We start from the raw sequence: 11,804 nt of genomic DNA, 5'->3' as shown, positions 1-11,804 counted from the left end.
ACCACCACTGCACCAACCAAGAGGGGGGCTATTGAAAATGAACTGTCAAGTTACTTGCAGTCAGCAAGTGTGGAGAGTGACACTGATCCCCTCAAGTGGTGGAAGGATCATGAAGTTGTCTTTCCAGCTCTGAGCCACCTAGCAAAAAAGTATCTCTTGGTACCAGCTACCAGTTCACCCTCTGAACGTGTTTTCAGCTGCAGTGGTAATATCGTGACCTGCCACAGAGCATCTCTGAAGCCGGATGCCGTTGACAGGCTGGTGTTTCTCGCACAAAATCTTTAAAGGAGGAGGACACGCTTGTCTGTCTTCTAATGTCTACCTCAAGACAGCATTACTGTTTATCAAAGTAAAAAAAGAGGGTGAAAATGTTTATTCAGTTGATAGTCTGTTTCTTGTGCAAATGGTTGAGACTGTTGAAATGTTCTTAAACTGAGCACTTTATTTTGTTCTTTCTTTATATATAAATGCTGCCCTTACTAAGGATTGTCATTTTTATTCTTTTGTGGATTTGTTAGAAAGGAGACAAATCTGTAATTTGATTTTAATAAGCCATTTATAGTTGTCTAACTAAAAACATGTTGATATTGTACTTTTCTCATATAAATATGTTTATTTCAGAAAAAATTGGCCTATTTTATAGGCTATTTTTATTTAAGATATTTTTTATATAAATGTGCACCTTATGGAGCTTTGATTTCAAAAAAGGTACTCCTGTTGTTATACAGTATTTATGTTTACATTTTATTTTTATTTAAACAGCTGAGCTTTTATTTATGAACCAGGTGAAGAAACCTGTTTATATTTAATCATTTGATTTTGCAACTGTTAACTGAAATTGCTGGTTTCAATAAAACTACTTGTGACATGTCATATTTGGCTTTGACTGAACATTTGCGGAAAAAATATCGGGATATAAATCGTATATCGATATTCAGCCTAAATATATCGGGATATGACTTTTGGTCCATATTGCCCAGCCCTACTCGCCAGTGCTCTATTATGGCTTTGTTATGTGGACAGAAATGTGTCCTTACCTTCCTGAGACAAATGGATACTATTGGCAATAAAATGGTAACAGCAGGGAAGCTCAGGTCAGCAGCTAAACTTCACATTTTACTGCCCTGGTGGAAAACATGTTTTTCTTTTTACTGTTAATGGTGAAATATAACAAGACCGTGTGCCTATCAAGTTACCAATAATGAGTAATTTCCGAATTTGCATTAAAAAAAACATTGTTTTTTTGCTTCCCCACTGTGCACACAAATGTGTAATTTGTACTTTCACATGCTAAATGCCCATTAAAAACCGTTTTACCACAAGCTGAAATTATGGCTGTCAGCACTACTTTGTATTTCTGTTGTATTTTAAAAGAATAAAAAAGACATTTTGGTAAGATATGCAGGGTGGCGCGGTGGTGCAGTAGTTAGCACTGTTGCCTCACAGTAAGAAGGTTGAATAGGCCTTTCTGTGTGGAGTTTGCATGTTCTTCCCCTGTCCGCGTAGGTTCTGTCCGGGTGCACCTCCAACCATCCAAAGACATGCAAGCTATTTTAAATGGTGTCTCTAAAATTGTCCTTAGGTGTGGATGTGAGCGTGAGTGGTTGTGTGGCCCTGCGATGGACTGGCAACCTGTTCAGGGTGTACCCCACCTTTCGCCCAATATAAGCTGGGATTCCAGCCCCCCACAACCATGTACACAGTACATGCTTATTAAGCAAACCTGCTATGCTGTTATTTATTTTTTTTGTCTTTTTGGGGCTACTTTGGCCAAATTGCTTCATTAATTCAGCCAACAAGTTTTTCTCAGAGGAGAAATTAGGGCTTCTACCCCAAGCCATCATGAGTAGGCTAACTTACTTTATAGCTAGCAAGCAAACAACAACAACAGTTTGTTAAAGGGAGTGTAAGTGATTCTGCAGAAGGATTCTCAGTCATCCAGGTCATAGGAGGAAGGTTAAAATAGTTGAAGTCTGGCTGCTAAACAAACACACGCCTTGATACACGCTGATCTTAGCTTTTCACCGCTCACATTTACCAGTGACCCCTCAAGTTCAGAAGGCTAGAGATACAGACAGGTTGGTGGGAGAGGCAGAGGACAGTGCCGCTGAGGTTAAATGTAAATGCTCCGTATTTGTATAGCACCTTTTTAGTCTTTGACCACTCAAAGCGCTTTTACACTACATCTGCATTCACCAGTCAGACACATTCATACACTGAGCCTAAGTGCTCAAACAGAAACTAACATTCACACACATTCATACACTGGCGGAACAGCTGCCAGGGGCAATTCGGGGTTCAGTATCTTGCCCAAGGACACTTCGATATGCAGCCTGAGGGAGCCGGGGATTGAACTGCTGACCTTCCGATTAACGGCCAACCCGCTCTACGTCCTGAGCCACAGCCGCGAAAAAAGCAGATTGAAAGTGCGAGCCAGTCACACTAACCGTGTTTCCATCAATGTTTTTTAATGCGCATTTTAAAACGGCAAAATTCGGAAATAAATCCTTAATTTCGCAAAAAGGTTTTTACGCTCACTTGAGGTGGTTTTTGCCTTTGTCGAAAAAGAGTAAATGCGCTAAATGGGAGATGGAGACACTTTTTCCGAATAAGTTCTGACGCAAATTATGAATGAACCGAATTATGCATTCACCTCTTAAGGTCCTTTACAGATACTTTGCTCTACACACTGATCAAACGGCATTATTGACGCATATTTTTGCTTACTCTCAATGAATGCTATTTCTACTGAGTGTATTAAAATATTAATGACTAAGCGTTCATAGAATAGGCTATATACTTAGAATCATTTATCTCCATTGATGAACCCCACAATGGATATTATAGCATTATTTGGAGGTGCATGCAATTCTTGGGAGGCATGCAAAACTGGTAAAGACATGGCTGGTAGCAGTTTGCCCGCTTGAAACACATTCCTGAGGACCTCTCAGGAATATATAATACATCTTGAGAAAAACATTTTGCTTATCCAAAACACTAAGAACTAACAGAGAACAGGCAGGGAACAGGACAAGCCAGCGCAAGCTACAACAGAGAGAGCATCTACACGCTACAATGACCGGACAAAGACTGAGGGAAACAAGCAAGGATATATACACAGGGTTAACGAGCTGGGAGGAGACACAGGTGAGGGACATGAGGCTGACGAGACACAGGCAGGCAGAGAGATAACTGGGGGAACAGATGGAACACTTGATAGGCAAACATGGGGCAAAATGACAACCAACACAGACAGAACACATGATACAAAATACCTGACAAGAATCTAAACAAGAACACAGAAGCAAATACTAAGACATAAACTAACGCACAAAACCGGATATTAAGATAAGAGACAAAACAGATACTAAGTAAACTAGACCAAGAGATAAAACAACAAGGCTACACAGAGAAACACAGAACCAAAACCAGACTTAAACAGGATCAACAAAACAAAGAGTAGACATGGGCAAAACAATAGAACCAGAATCCTTAACCCATAACACACAGTTTGTACATTGTACATTGAATTCTTGTATAGTATTTGCAAAAACAGTGTAGAATCTTTGTATAAAGTGCATACTGTATACTAATTTGATATTGTATGGGATTGGGACACATTTTCACACTTAGATTGATGATGTAGAATTGGGACACAGAAAGTGTATCTGGTGTCATCGTGGACAATAGTAGAGCTAACCTTAAACATATTATTGCCGTGAGTCTGTCAATTCTACAGCAACACTACAATTCTAATTCTAAAACAATTCTAAGCAAAAGTGGATCATCTGATGAAGCCTGCTGCCCAAGCCTCCACATGGCTGCCAAAGGGTGTGTTAAATTACCTGACAGCCTTCTATATATCATTTAATGGATTGTGTTGTCCCCTTCCATCTCTACACAGATTAAAAAAGCAAGTACTGCTATGAGAAAAATACAGACCCTTAGATTAGACAACACATTTGTCTCTGACATCAAAATTAATCAAACTGGTGAAGCAGAATGTGGGTGAAAGTGCAAACATTTTGATGCAAAGGAGTGAGTTCAAACAAGGAGTTTCCGCCTACTCCTAATCTTTATTTTCTTTTAGCTTAATTACTTTTTTTTTCTCTTGTAGAGGCATGAAATTCAGTAAAATAATGATGAGGCAGGGAAGCCTCTGCTTTAATTAAGGAATGCTATCATTGTAATCATTCTTATTCATAAACAAGAGTTAAAAGCTTTAAAAGAGGCTTTAGAGAGAGGGATATATTATTGATTGAAGGGAGAGATTAGAAATTAATGACCCATGTGTCCCAGATTGAATAATCAATTTCAATTAATATCAATTTCACAGTGCAGCTGCTCAGCAACAGTTCCCCAGATCTGCTTTGGTGCCATTCATTTTTCAACCTCTCGGGGAGAACACACCCATGGAGGGACTGCAGGGACTGTACAGGGTGGAATCAACCTCCCAGGAGCAAAAAGGAACGGCTGTATACATACACTGTATATATCTTTGATCCTCTTCCTCCACAGGTAGTTAAAGTGAGTGCCACTGACCCCTAACTCAAAGCACCTGTTATTTTATATTCAGATGATGAAAATATTAACAGCACATATTGCTCCTCCTCTCGGCAGAGCAGAGAGCAAGACATTGGTGGAGCTGGGTGAGAGAACTGAGTGTTCCTATTTGGCCTTGAATACATCGCAAAACCATCCATCATTCAAGTCTTATCCTAGATGACAATGATGAGGTGCTCGAAGGTGTGTGTATGCATGCATCGCTGCATGCACCTACATGTTGTGGAGAGGTAACAATCTCCCCTGAGAGTGCAGGTGATATTTTGAATCCAAATTGAATGGATGGGGTGATTGCTCGGCAAGAACAGAATAGTGACATCTCAATAGGCATGCCCTCATCAGGAAAATAATAAGGCTATTTTCATGACCAAAATTAGACGCACAGACTGTCAGATGAGAGAAAAAAAGGTCTGAACCAATTGAACCACAGACGATGCTTATTAGAGAGGTTCAATTTGCATATATTGCATGTCAGACATATTGGCAAAAATGTCAAAAACTAAATCAAAAAAACCTTTCTAGTGTATCTGCTGAAATTGCTCCTTGATCAGAGTGAATGAATTTGACAGAACGGTGACGTTATGGGTATCTGGCGGAAATAAATCATTGCTGAGACATTTATCAGACATAGCAGCAGTGCAAGTTCCTCTCCCAGATTGGTTTGACCAGGAAGGGAGTGAGTGGAAGAAGCTATACTTCAATGCAATTTGCATCAATTTCTTTTTTCTTAAAACCAGTTCTGACACAGAAAAACCTAAAAATTATGTGGTATAGAAAGTATGCAGAGTTAGATCATTTTCAATCTAAAAGACACATAAGAAATAGAGTTTTACACAGAATTAATTCAAGTTCTTCCTTGCCTTCTGCTGTCATCAATCCATCCATTTAACTGGCTTTGGATAAACTGTTAAATTGTCCAAAACCGATAATACTGCAATAAATAATCTGCTCATCTTCTCATTCCAGCATCCTGCAGCCTGGCAACTGATGTCCTCTGTACAGTTGAGGTTTGCTCTCAGGCCTCAGCTCAAGTTTCCCAAAAGTCATCTCAGTGGCTAACTTTTAAAGTGCACACAGACAAGACTTCTAACAGATCAGCCCTGTCTCAGATGGCTCCAAATCGCCTGGCAGATCCCTGTCAACCTCTCTTTGAAATGCGAGCCGGAGGGCCAGTAATGTCAAGTGCCTTTGACACTTAAGACAAATGACGCTCTCAGCCCACGTTCGAGAATATTAGAACACCACAGATGGATGTATGGCAGATTGGTGCCTGCACAGACACACAGGAATCTAAATAGAGCTGTTATCATCACCATCATCATCATCACGTTCACGTCCACTGATTCCAAAAAATCAAGTGTGGGGTGGTTAGAGAGCCTTATCATTTATGCAGGCACCAGCGAATTTCAAAACGTACAAGCATTAATTAAGAATCCATTATGAGCCCGAATCCATCAGAAATGTGGACATTATACAGAGTGACACTCCATTATTTGAGTCTTCGTTGTGTTTTGTATGCAAGAGTTGTAATAATTTCTTGTGGGTTTATGTAAAAAGAACAGCAAAGCCATCTGTTTGGTAGCAGTTCAGGATGCAGAGTGAATATTGATAAGGGCACCAGTGTTCTTGGTAATGTGTCAGCTTGCAGCTCCATCAGATAAGCCTGGCAGCAGCATATCGTGTAACTTATGTCATAACTATCAATCTGAGACAAACAGGTACAGCATTTGTCTTTCCGCTGGGAATCGTACATGTCTTTACATGACAAATCCAGCTAAATTACATAATATTTGATCTAAAGAGACTAATTTTCACAAGCAGTTACTGCAGTCATGAGCTGGCATTTCCATACAAGGTTACTGCAGGCCTCACAATGCAATATCCACAGGCAATCCTAATGATACCTGTGTGGGCAAAGCATTCACATTCAGGTGTCGGTCAGTGAGAGATACAAGTTGAGATGTGAGCTCATGCTTTAAAAATCCATTCATAGACCAAACCTTTTTTCATTTAACATTGAGTCACCGGCTCTTCTCTAGCTTTGACTTCTTCTAAATGTGAAGCTTTCAGTTCAAGGTGACGTAACTGTGAAGGAGGACAGTCGGATCATGTTGAATAAAGAACCACCAAAATGTGTCAGAAGGCATCAGGGTCATACCTTGAAATGATTTTGTTACAGAAGGACAAGTTAATTTTAAGTGATAATAGATACATCACCTTTGAATCTGAATAGTTAGAGGGTCAGATTGACTCATAAATAAATCAAGAGGTCAAATGAAAGGCACACATCTCCGAGATAGTCCCAACACATCTTTTTTAGGTCCCACAGCTTTTTCGAATTTTCATCTTCTGCCTTCATGCCAAAATCAAACAGGGAGCAGAAAACGACAGAGAAACAAGATTCATCTCAAATCCCTCTAAGCCTTTATCGAATAAATGCTCACTCACAATGAACCCAGCACACTGGAACAGATGTAAACAAGGACTTCACACACACACATACAGTATGTGCACACACACACACACACACACACAGCTCAAATCTGCAAAGAAAAGCAGCCCTGCAGATGTTCATGGATACATACAGAATTATGATTATTTTTTTTGTCAATTATTTGATTTATTTTTAGGTTAACTTACTTTTAATCAGTGAATCTATAAAATGTAAATGGGTTTCCCATCACACATTCTCCAAGCCAAATGCAACCTCTCCATACTTTAAGAAGGTGAAGCTGCAAATGTTGGCACTTTTACTTAAAGTCGAACTCCACTGATTTTACACATTAGGATCATTGTCCTGGGGAACTTGTGAATGTAGTTGTATAATATCATATGTGACTTTGAAGGGAGAATTATATGAAATGCAAAGCCTGAGAACTGAAGGCATGGAGATTCAAGGTGTGAAGTCTCTAATGTCCACAAATAGTCAGGAGCTGTGTTTATCACTAAGTGAGGCACAATGTCATGTAGGTTCATGGTACTAACATGTAACAGGTAGCAGGAAAGTGCCAGAAGTCTACCAAAAAATGTTTGTGAATTAATTATTTTAGTTTAACACAAACGAAGACACTAGAACATACACTATATTGCCAAAAGTCTTGGGACACTGCCTTCACATGCACAGCGAAGGTTAATGATATCCCGTTCTTCATTCCCAACTTTGTGGCTTCAACTCTTCCGGGAAGGCTGTCCACAAGGTTTAGAAGTGTGTTCATGGGAATTTTTGACCATTCTTATTGAAGCACATTTGTGAGGTCAGGCACAGATGTTGGATGAGAAGGCCTGGATCGTAGTCTCCGCTCTAATTCATCCGAAAGGTGTTCTGTCGGGTTGGGGTTCAGGACTCTGTGCAGGTCAGTCAAGTTCTCTACACCAAACACGCTCATCCATGTCTTTATGAACCTTGCTTTGTGCACTGGTGCGCAGGAGCAGGAGGGGGTCATCCCCAAACTGTTTCCACAAACTTGGGAGCTTGAAATTGTCCAAAATGTCTTTGTATGCTGAGGCATTGACAGTTCCTTTCTCTGGAACTAAGGGGCTAAGCCCAACCTCTGAAAAACAACCCCACACCATAATACCCCCCTCCACCAAACTTTACACTTGGCACAAATGCAGTCAGGCAAGTACTGTTCTCCTGGCAACCGCCAAACCCAGATTCGTCCATTGGACAGGAGAAGCGTGATTTGTCACTCGTCTCCACTGCTCTAGTGTCCAGTGGCGGCGTTCTTTACACCACTGCATCCAATGCATTGACACTGAGCTTTAAATTCATTACAGGTCACTTTCAGCTGTCATCTCAGATGCCCCACATTGAAAGGTCTCAGACTAACAAGGTCAAAGTTGAAACTCATTGAACTTTAATATCAATTTCATATATCAAACTTTAAATGTAAAACGAAGTGCTACGCAATGCCGATCTGTCTCTATAGGACAACAAAAACAAGGCTCATGCTATTGCTAAGCAAGAGCAATGCAGTAAAATAATCTTGATTTATATCAGCACTGCCTAGTTCAACAGTTTAATCTGAGTTCCATGAGCCTGGGCATTGAGCTGGATGGCCGTGCAGACTGGATGCAGGTCCAGACCTACAATCAGTGAGAGCAGCAAAATGTGTGACATGTGACTTTTCAAATATGGGCCAGTGACGCTCCTGTCATTCATATCATACCAGCCCCATATTAGAGACAGTTGTGATTGCCTGATCAGATGTATCTGCCAGAGCAAATAAAACAAGAGTTTGGCAGATTTGTCAGGTTTCCAGGCTAAAGTTAAAGTTAGGGAAAGATCATTGTTATGGCTACTAAAAAATAGCTAAGGTATAGCAGCGTCGATAACTTGGTAACAACACTTGGTTAAGGTTAGGAAAGATCATGCTTACAGTTAATAAAACGGTGAAATGGTAATCTCCTGACACACCACGGGTGACATTGAGCTGATCAATAAACCGCCCTGAGTTTCTACCCGTTGCAGATTACTTCTCCACATCCATGCCCTGCTTAGATGGAGAAAGCCAGCCAGTCCTGGGAGCCCTGCCTCCTGAACTCGTGCCACAAATCACATGAGTTGCAAGCTTGCAACTGTGTGAAAAAATAGTCTGCAATATGAGTGCAAATGTAATGTAATGTAATCAAGTTTCGATCTTTTGAGTTTCAAAACTTTTTTTCACACATTCGCACACCAGTTTTCAGATCACCATTTACAAGGTTTCAAACTGGAAAACAAACTAATACACTGGGAGAACAGTGACAAATTTGAAAATATGTTTGCGCAACATCGTACTGTTCTGAAGAAGGAAAACTCAAAAACAAAATAGTGTTTGCAAAGATTTTTTTGGTAAGTTTTTGAGTTTTCAAACACTTAGTTTCACTTAGTTTGATGCCCGGTCCCAGAAACACTATTTTTCAGCAGAGTCATAAAAATTAAGAAAGCTTTTCAGTGGTCACTAAATTAATAGCCTACAGGCTTCCCAGTGCAGGATGATTCATCAACATTTTACAATCGTTTTCCAAGAAATAATACCCTCTAAAATATCATCAAGAATACCTACAAAAATGTTTTTGTCATTGATGGGCCAGATCCTGCCATGATGTATAGGCCCAGTGCAATGCATATGACATAAAAACATTTAAACATCAATTCTGTCAACATACAACAGGTTATAAAGTGAACAGAGTTTGTAACTCTGAACCTGAAAATGAATTGGAGTTTAAAAATCTGATCGCTTGGGGGATAAAGCTGCTCTGCAGTCTGGTGGTGCAGCAGCAGAAACTTCTATATCTCTTCCCAGAGGGCAGCAGGGTGAACAGACTGTGGCTGGGGTGGGTTATTGTTCTTTAGTATCCTTTGGGCTCTGCGTAGGGACCTCACCTCACTGATTTCATTGATGCTCGGGAGATGTGTACCAATGATCTTCTGAGCAGTTTTAATCACCCGCTGCATATAATTGAAGCTGTAAAAATCCACTGAACAGACAAGGCATCTTTGATACTCTCGTCTTTGCGTAGTTGGTATTGAAGTAATCCAAAAGTAACTAAAAGTAATCAGGTTACATTACTTTTATTTTGTGGTACTTGGATTACATTAATGATTAAATTCTTTAACAAGTAATTATCAATTGTACTGGATTACATTTTTAAGGTAATCCTCCCAACCCTGATGCTATTTGCTCACGCACCCCCTAACCACCACAAACCACCCATGACCTCCACAAAACCTTCCTTTTTACTTAAAGAGGTGGTATTATGCTCATTTTCAGGTTCAAAATCTTAATTAGGGGTTGTACCAGAACAGGTTTACATGGTTTAATTTTTAAAAAACACCATATTTTTCTCATACTGCACATTGCTGCAGCTTCTCTTTTCACCCTGTGTGTGGTACGCTCCGCTCTTGAGCTACAGAGTGATGCATCTTACTTGATGCATCTTACCTGTACAAAATCTTTGTTGAGAGTTGCACATGATCCAAATCAAAACTGCTTCAGACTGCGACCGTAACCTAGCAGATGGTATAAGTTACTCTCAAGTCCACAACCACACATCATCATTGTTCCATATCTTACCATCAGGACTAAACGTTGAACTGTTGCCGGTGGTCTGACGATCTATGCTGCCTTGCCGAAAAAAGCTACCATAGCGCAAATCGATAGACTCGACTCTACTCGGCCCTGCTCCGTTTTCCATTGTAGGTAGTACCCAGAAATAGTACGTAGCTTGTACTCATAGCGACGCCACACACAACTGCCGCGACGTAATGTTCAATGCGACACACACCAGCGATCCACACAGCTTTCTCTTTTTTAAGTTAAAGCTTTCAACATTCCTCAGAATGTAAAGACAGATAAGCGGTATGAAAACCTTCAAGCTGTGTTTTCCTCTGCCATTGTTGCTGCAGCAGTCTGTGTGGAGGTGGGAGCAGAGGGCTCTGTGAGCGGCCCGGCCACACGCTCCTCCCGCAGGTTGGCTCAGGCATCCCCCACAGCCACTTGCGGAGCTCCTCAACTCCGAAAATATTCAAGCACATTTTTGTTCCGCCATCACTTCTCGTAAAACTGTCAATATTCGAAATCTACACAGCTGATTTCTCACCTCAAAACTTCTCAGAATTGGATTTAGTGATGAAATTACATACGAAAACTGTAACATATAAAACTTTCTGTTGCTGGCCTCTGTCTGGTGCATGCAATGATGATGCAGTGAATAGTGATTCTCTCTGACCAATCAGCAGTCTGTCGTGTTTTAACTTTACATTTTAGTATCCCTCAGCTCACTTGGAACCTCGACGGAGGTGAGGTGATACGAAAAAAAGTATCTGGAAGCAGGTACAGGTACAGCATTTCTACAATGGAAAATTGTCGACTCATTTCCGTTTCCGGTGCTTGTGTGTTGGTACCGTGTTGTGCTGCTCTCGCTAAATAACAGTTACATTTGTTAGATTACAGCGGCCAACTGTTCGCTAAACACTTATTCTTTACAGTAATTTTGCCTAAGCACTCACAGTTCTTTCCATCTTTTAGTGACTGCTGTTCAATCTCATAGTTGTTCTAAAGTTTTGGTAGCTGACGCTACAGTACTTTAGCTTAGCCGTTAGCGACTTTAGCTTAGCAGCTAGCGATGGCTTCTCCTTCTCCCTCTCTCTCTCCTACTTTCTCCTGCTCGGTGTGTCAGATGTTCAGTTACTCCTCTGCCTCCTTTAGCGGTAATGGTACGTGTAATAAGTGTAGTTTATTTATAGACATGGAGGC

This window comes from Micropterus dolomieu, linkage group LG05 (genome assembly GCF_021292245.1).
Source record: "Micropterus dolomieu isolate WLL.071019.BEF.003 ecotype Adirondacks linkage group LG05, ASM2129224v1, whole genome shotgun sequence".
In the NCBI taxonomy this organism is placed as follows: Eukaryota; Metazoa; Chordata; class Actinopteri; order Centrarchiformes; family Centrarchidae; genus Micropterus; species Micropterus dolomieu.
The sequence above is the reverse complement of the archived record's forward strand: the minus strand, read 5'-3'. Positions refer to the sequence as shown.